The sequence below is a fragment of the Pteropus medius genome, unplaced genomic scaffold (assembly GCF_902729225.1).
Source record: "Pteropus medius unplaced genomic scaffold, Ma_sr-lr_union100, whole genome shotgun sequence".
Lineage (NCBI taxonomy): Eukaryota > Metazoa > Chordata > Mammalia > Chiroptera > Pteropodidae > Pteropus > Pteropus medius.
In genome coordinates, this window is record NW_024350924.1 from 6,814,882 (window position 1) to 6,823,381 (window position 8,500).

An 8,500-nucleotide genomic window follows, 5' to 3' on the forward strand; every position below is an offset into this window, starting at 1 on the left:
GGGTGAGGTACCCAAACTGAACCCAGGTCATTGTCAAAGGTCAGAGGAACGTGGGGAAGCAGATACAACGTCCACCTGGGTGGGCAGCAGGCTATTTGTTAAGTTTTGGTAGAAATAACACAACATAGATGTGAGCAGTCTCTTTTCTGTTTGTTTGTTTTTATTTGTTTTTAAATTTATATGCTATGCTATTCTCTAAATCCCTGTTACCATTTTGTAATTACTAATTAGTACTTCTTCATCCCTTTGCATTTTTCACCCAGCCCCCAACCCCCCTCACCTCTGGCAATCCCCAGTTCGTTCTCTGTATCGTTGAGTTTGTTTTCATTTAGTTTGTTCGTTTCTTTTGTTCCTTAGATTATGCACGTAAGTAAAATCATATGGTATTTACCTTTCTCTGTCTGACTTATTTCACACAGCATAACCTCTAGGTCCATCCATGTCGTTGCAAATGGTAAGATTTCATTTTTTTTAAATATCTGAGTAATATTCCATTGTATATATGTATTTTAACTTTTTTATCTAATCGTCTATTGATGGGCACTGAGGTTGCTTCCATATCTGGGCTATTGTGAATAGTGCTGCCGTGAACATAGCGGTGCATAGATCTTTACAAACTAGTGTTTTGGTTTTCTTTGGATAAATGCCCAGAAGTGCTGGGTCAAAAAGTAAATCTATTTTTAAGTTTTTGAGGAACCCTTCAAACTATTTTCCAGAGTGGTTGTACCAATCTGCCATCTCGCCAACAGTGTACGAGGGGTCCCTTTTCTCTACAGCCTCTCCAACATTTGTTTGTTGATTTGTTGATGATAGCCATGCTGACATGTGCAAGATGATATCTCATTGTGGTTTGAATCTGCATTTCTCTGATGATTAGTGACCTTGAACATCTTTTCATATGTCTATTGGCCATCCGTATGTCCTCTTTGGAGAAATACCTATTCGGGTTTTCTGCCCATTTTTTAATTGGATTTTTTTTTGTTTTCGAGTTATATGGGTATTTTATAAATTTTGGGATATTACTCCCTTGTCAAATGTATTGTAGGCAAGTATCTTCTCCCATTTAGTATGTTGTCTTTTTGTTTTGTTGATTGTTTCTTTTGCTGTGCAAAAACTTCTGAGTTTGATGTAGTCCCATTTGTTTATTTTTTCTTTTGTTTCCCTTGTCCAAGGAAATATATTAGGAAAAAAAAATTACTAATAGCAATATCAGAGAGTTTACTGCTTATGTTTTCTTATAGAAGTTTTATGATTTTGGGTCTTTAATCTATTTTGAGTTTATTCTTGTATATGGTGTAAGAAGGTGGTCCAGTTTCATTTTTTTTGCATGTATCTTTCAAGTTTTCTCAACACCATTTGTTGAAGAGACTGTCTTTACCCCAATTGTATATTCTTGCCTCCTTTGTCATAGATTAAGTGACATATAGGCATGGATTTATTTCCAGGTTCTCTATTCTGTTTCACTGATATATGTGTCTGTTTTCACGCCAGCACCATGCTGTTTTGATGACTATAGCCTTGTAGTATAGCTCGATATCAGGTAGAGTGATACCTCCAACTTTGTTCTTCTTTCTCAAGATTGCCGTGGCTATTCGGGGTCTTTTATGGTTCCATATAATTTTTTGAATTATTTGCTCTAGTTCTCTGAAAAATATCATTGGCATTTTGACAGAGATTGCATTGAATCTATAGATCGCTTTGAGTAGTACGGTCATTTTAACAATGTTGGTTCTTCCTACCTGTGAGCACGGTATATGCTTCTATTTATTTGTATCTTCTTTAATTTCTTTTTTCAGTGACTTCTAATTTTCCAAGAACAGGTCTTTTACCTCCTTGAGTAATTTGATTCCTGGGTATTTTATTGTTTTCGATGCAATTGTAAATGAGACTGTTTCTTAATTTCTCTTTCTCATAGTTCATCACTGGTATATAAAAATGCAACCAACTTCTGAATATTAATTTTGTATCCTGCGAGTTTACTGAATTCATGTATCAGTTCTAACAGTTTTTGGGTGGAATCCTTTGGGTTCTTTATATATAGTATCACGTCATCTGCAAATAATGACAGTTTTACTTCTTCGTTTGGATTTACTTCTTCATTTGGATGCTTTTGATTTCTCTCTTGTGTCTGATTGCTGTAGCTAGGACTTCCAATACCATGTTAAATGGAAGTGGTGACAGTGGGCATCCTTGTCTTGTTCCTGATCTTAAGGAAAACACTTCTAGCCTTTCCCCCTTGAGTATAATTTTAGCTGCAGGTTTGTCATACATGGCCTTTATTACGTTGAGTTACGTTCCCTTTATTCCCACTTTGCTGAGAGTTTTTATTATAAATGGATGCTGAATTTTGTCAAATGCTTTTTCTGCATCTATTGATATGATCATGATTTTTATCTTTCAGTTTGTTAATATGGTGTATCACATTAATTGATTTGCGGATATTGTACCAACCTTGCATCCTTGGAATATATCCAATTTGATTCTGTGTACATATTTTTAGCCAATTGTTGAATTCGGTTGGTTAATATTTGTTATGCTTTTTGCATAAAATGATCATCGTTACATTGGCCTATGTCTTTGACTGGCATTTACTCCATTGAAGCATTAAAGTTTGATGATAGGTACGGAGGTTATTGCCATCTATTGTCCATATTATGGATTCCTCCCCCGCCCACCCCCCTGCCCCCTGCCACACACACTTCTTTTTACAGAAGTCCCCTTAATATTTGCAATTCTGGCTTGTTGGTGATGAATTCCTTTAGCTTTTTCTTGTCTGGGAAGCTCTTTTTCTCATTTTCGATTTTAATTGATAGCTTTGCTGAGTAGAGTAATCTTGGTTGTAGGTTCTTGTTTTTCATCTCTTTGAGTATTTTGTGCCAATCTCTTCTGGCCTGCAAAGTTTCTGTTGAAAAGTTGTCTGACATTCTTATCGGTGTACCCTTAAGTAACTAGCTGCCTTTTTCTTGCTATTTTTAAGATTGTCTCTTCGTCTCCAACCTTTGGCATTTTAATGATGATGTATCTTGGTTGGTCTGTTTGGGTTCCTCTTGTTTGGGACTCTACGCTTCCTGGACTTGTATGTCTATTTCCTTTGGCAGGTTAGGGAAGTTTTCTATCATTATTTCTTCAAATAGTTTCTCAGTCACTTGCTCTCTCTCTTCTCCTGCTGGTACCCTTATGATACAGACGTTGGTACATTCGATATTGTCCCAGTGGTCTCTTAAACTTTCCTCATTTTTTAAAATTCTTTTTTCTTTTCACTGTTCCAATTGGATCCTTTCTGCTACCCTGTCTTCCAACTCACTGATTTAGTCCTTCACATCATCTAGTCTACTGTTGATTCTTTCTAGTGTGTTCTTCATTTCTGACTGGTTCTCCTTCATGGGTTCTACATCCTTTTTTATGCTTCCTATCTCTCTGTTGCAGCCCTCACTGAGATCAGCTATTTTCTCCCAAAGTCCACCGAACATCCTTATAGCCAGTGTTTTGAACTCTGTCTCTAGTGGGTTGCTTGCCTCCAATTCGTTTAGGTCTTTTTCTGGAGTTTTCTCCTGTAGTTTCATTTGCGGCCTGTTTCTTTGTTTTCTCATTGTAATTGCCTCTCTGTGTTTGTTTCTATGGATTAGGAAGATTTGCTACATCTTCCAGCCTTGGCCAGGTGGCCTTATATAGTAGGTGTCCTATGTGTCCCAGAAGCACAGTCTCCTTGGTCACGTGCACCGGGGGCTCTGGAAGTGTCCCTTATGTGAGCTGTGTGTATTCTCCTGTTGTAAGTAACACTTGATTGCTATCAGCTCATCAGTGGATGGGATTGACTCTCGGGCTAACTGGCTGTGGGGATTGGCCACACCCACAGGGTATGAGCTGCTCTTTAGGGACTGACCCCACAGAGTGAGATTCTCCCCAGAATTCTCATGTACCTGTTGAGACCACCCTTTGGGCATGCCTCTTATGGGGTTAGTCAGATGGTGCTCTATTGTGGTCTGACACCAGCCTTCGATGTGTTGGTTCTTTGGCTCTCATGTAGTCTGCCTTTGATTGTTCGTGCTATCTGGTAGAAGCTACAAAGTGATCCGTGGATGATTGCTGCCTATGCTGGATCTGGAGGCAAATGGGAAAGATCATGCTGCGACCGAGGTTGGTTACCTCCAGTACTAGGCCTGGGGCAGCTTAGCAAAAGGACTAGTGCACCTTCAAGGCTTGGGGCTCCCTGCCAGCTGCCTGTATGACCCTACAGATAGAAGAACCTTTGAGTGATATGTGAGTTGGGTGGGGTTGGGACCCAGGGTGTCACAGGGGCAAAGCGAACAAATTTCACCTGGCCAGTGCAGAGTCAGGTTTCATGCCTGTGCTAAATTTGTAGCTTCCTGTAAAACTCTCAGATTGCAGCAAAGCCAGCTGTTATCTTCCTCAGGCCCATAGACCCCCACGATCTTCCCAAAAGGTATTGCAGCTTGGGCTAGCACCAGTGGCTCACCACCAAAAGTCTCCCCTGAGATGTGTGGACCTCGAGCAGGCCATGTGAGCTGAGGGCTCCGGCCTGCCAATAGATCCTGGCCCAGGGAAGCAGCAGGGTGGGGCTGTCCGCTGGCAATAGGCTACCTCCAGCAATTTGTGGGCTGGGTGGGGCGGAGCCCCAGGGAGACACGGGATTGGCTGACCTCACAGGCCAATGCAGCTTCAGAACTGGCTGCGAGGGGGAGGGTTTAATGCAAGCAAGATGGCGCCCACCTGTAGTCTGCCCTATACAGCCAACAAAGGAGCAATGGTGGCTGTCCCTCCAGCCCCTGCCCTGGCACCACGCACGTCAATCTTTTGCTGTGTGTGACCCATGCCTCCCGAGCCAATGACCCTCCGTTGGAGCTCAGGGTGAGTGTCTGCGAGTGAGCGAGTCTGTGTGCGGGCCTTTCTGGGTTTTTGTTTTTTTTTTCCTTCATGCCCAGATGGCCAGAGTCCCCACTGGTTTTTACAGTCAGATTTGTGGGAAATTCTCGTCCCAGGACTGGGACCCTGGGCTGGGGAGCCCCTGTGTGGGGCTAGGGCCCCTCACCCCTTCAGGGGGGACTCTGCAGCCGCGCTCTTCCTCCCTCTGCTAATTCGCTGCATGCAGATGAGGGACCAGCCCATTTTGTGTCACTGTCTCTCCCACTGGACTCGATGTGGCTTTTTCTTTATATCCTCAGGTGTATGTGTTATGATCAACTAGACTTCAGGTAGTTCTCCAAGTTGTTTGTTTTATATAATTTGGTTGTCATTTTAATGTGCTTGTGGAAAGAGGCAGATCTGCTTTTACCTAGCCTGCATTGAGCAGTCTTGTATGAAAAGCCAAATTCATTATAATTATAACAATATATTTTGGATTCTGACTTTAGAAATTTTGGATATATTTGGATATGTAAATTAGTACTCGAGTTGATAAATTAAATTTGGGGAATTATGAAGATCACCTCCGGGTGCATTTGCAGAATTAATTGATATTTATATGCTTCCTCTTAACTTGTGTTTTAGCACCAAGCTTCCTTGGATTTCTTGTCTTTGTACAATAGTGTATTATAGGCACAAATTAGAAAACATGATGAATAAGGTAAAGAATAAAGGTATAAGATATAAGAATAAAGGCAATTGAGAGCTCTACAAAAGCCAAAACCACAGCGGCAGCTGAGTGAGAATATGAGTGTCTGAGTCAGGAGCTGCTCTAGCTGCCTCCACAAAGGGCCATGTGTGCTAATATTTAATTGGAGGTGTTCAGGCAGTTTTATTTTTAAATGGCAAGATATTTAAGTTAGCACTTCAGGTACTTCTACAAAACAAAGTTTTTTTAAAAAAAGGCTTTGTGTCATTGTCATGAGCACTTGGAACACTGGCACACAACCCCCAGCTGAGAAATGTTACAATAATAGATCATGTTTAGGGCTCGCCATGTGCCAAGCGCTGTGCTGAGCACGCAAGAGCAGATACATACCCTCAGATACCCTGAGAGATAGGCCATGTGATTATCCACAGTTCAAGGATAAACTGAGGCACAAAGAGATGAAATTCCCTGTCCATCGTCACACAATGATAAGTGGGGATGCTGGGATCGAGCAGCTGGCGTTCTTGCTCTGGGGTATATGTAATTAACCGCTACACTGTAAGACTCTATTAAGTGCTTGGGGCAATTTTTTATATAAATAATGGCTTTTGGCTTTGTAGCTCAAATGTTGGATTTCTAGCAGAGATTCCTGGATTTCACACCAAGCTCAGATCTCAGAAAATATGATTGTAAGTGCTATCAGTTCTGTGGCTTACGACCAGAAAGAAGGCTTGATCGGTGTGGTTCTCAACTGAGAGTGATTTGACAACCCAGGAGACATTTGGCAACGCTTGAAAACATTTTCGATTGTCACAATTCTGTGGGAGGGGGTTGGGATATTACTGGCACCTAGTGGATAGAAGCCAGTGATGCACTACACTTTCTAGAATGTTCGAGACAACTCCCATAACAAGGAATTGCCCGATCCAAAAATGTCACTAATGCCGAGGTTAAAAAACTCTGGGCTGGACTGAAACAGAGCTCACGATGTGCAGATCGAGACTCCCTCTGTGAACATTTCCCAGGGTTTTGGTCTTTGCGACTTGAGTAGCAGTAATCTGAACCGTGCTCACAGACCCCGACGAATATGTGACATGGCTTCACTCCTTGTTTGGTACATGACCCTAGCTCTGCCTGTGCCTTCAGCCCTGGCTGTCTAGCTTATTGCTCTTTATAGCTATCTCCCGGCCTCACGGGCTGCAGGATAAGTTTAGATTGAGAAGAACACATAACTGTTCCAGAACAAGTATTCATGGCTGGCCTGACGCTTCTGCCTTTCCTAGGGTTATGATTTCCATGTGGTCCTTTGATTACTTTCCCTGCCTGTTCTGTTTGCTGGGTCCTCTGGTAGTAGCTACCCATTCTTTGAAACACCTTGATTATCTGTCCTCAGCCCAAGACCAGCTTGATGAAGCCGAGGTGCTCATGGTTCTGTGAGATTTTGTCCTGTGGCAGAGTTCTCAAGCCCTAAAAAAAGGTGGACACATGACCAAAGTGGAGCATGGGGCAGATGCTTTTGGGGTTGGTGCAGTGGCACCTGAAACCTGCAGGCTCACAGGGATGACATCCTCTAGGTCACATCTCAGCAATGCTCCAGGAATAGCCACTGCATCATGCAATGCACAATCTGCATTTGTAACATCCAGAAACATTCCTTTGCCACTCCTTTTGAGGGCAAAGGGACTGCTAATCCTCTCTCTGACTCATAACTAAAACCAGCTTCCCAAGTGGTTGCAGAACTTGAGGGAGGGGGTCTCATGGCCACAAATACCTCCTGCACCTGTTTGCGGCTCTGACAAATTCCTACGTGTTCAGTTAATATTACTCACTTCGATTTTACAGATGAGGCTCCTTAAACTCACAGAAGTTGAGTGACTTTCCTTAGGTGACACAACTAATGAGCTAGATGATCCATGTCTATATATTTCAAACTCCTTACTCTTTGTTAGGTTAGTTCAAGAAATTGCATGGCCTTATTAAATACTGGGCAGGACTAGTCAGATCATCAGCCTCTAAATGATAAAAATATATCCCCACTAACAAACTCAAGTGGAACTTCTAGATGTAAAAAATCAAATATCTGAAATCAAAAATAGACTAGATGAGATTAAAAGCAGATTAAACATTGGAGAAGATTAAAAAATCAGGAGTTAGGGGTGTGGGGCTGGATGAATGGGCAGAGCACAGATTTTTAGGGCAGTGAAAATACTCTGTGTGATACTATAATGGTGGACACATGTTATTGCACCTTCGTCCAAGCCCATAAAATGTACAACACCAAGTGCGAACCCTAATGTAAACTGTAGACTCTGGGTGATTATGATGTGTCAGTGTAGGTTCATTGGTTGTAGAAAATGTACCACTCTTTAGGTCAGTTGTCCTTCCTGAGGATGGATGTATAGGCCCATAAATTCTCCTTTCTTTGCTAAGTCTAGATCAAATATGTTTCGGGTCCCTTGCAACCAAAGATCTGTGAACACTGTACTATGCTATGAATTTATGTGTGGAAGAGGGAAAGAGAATGGCCCTCAGCCTTTCACAGAAAGCTGTCCTGCCTCTGGGACAAGTTAAGTTCTAATCTGTCACCTAGTCTTAGGGACACTGTTGCAGATGAGGTGGCCCCTACGGACTTGGAACAGGAGGGACCTTTGAGGTCATCTAAGCCAGTGGTTTGTCATGGTTTGCAAACTGTGACCCTGTAGCTATTGGCTTCCGCACATGTGCCCCATGGAGTGTAAGGGGCCTACGGAAACTTCTAGGCTCCCTGTTCCAATGAGAGCAGCTTTGCTTTTTATTTTGGGTTCCACTTTAGATTTAATTTGCCAGAAGTCTTCCACTACTGAAAAAGAAAACGAAGCAAATAGACATAGTCCAATTACCTCATTCCCTTATAGGGAAAGGGAGGGCCACGGCCTACCCAAGGCACAC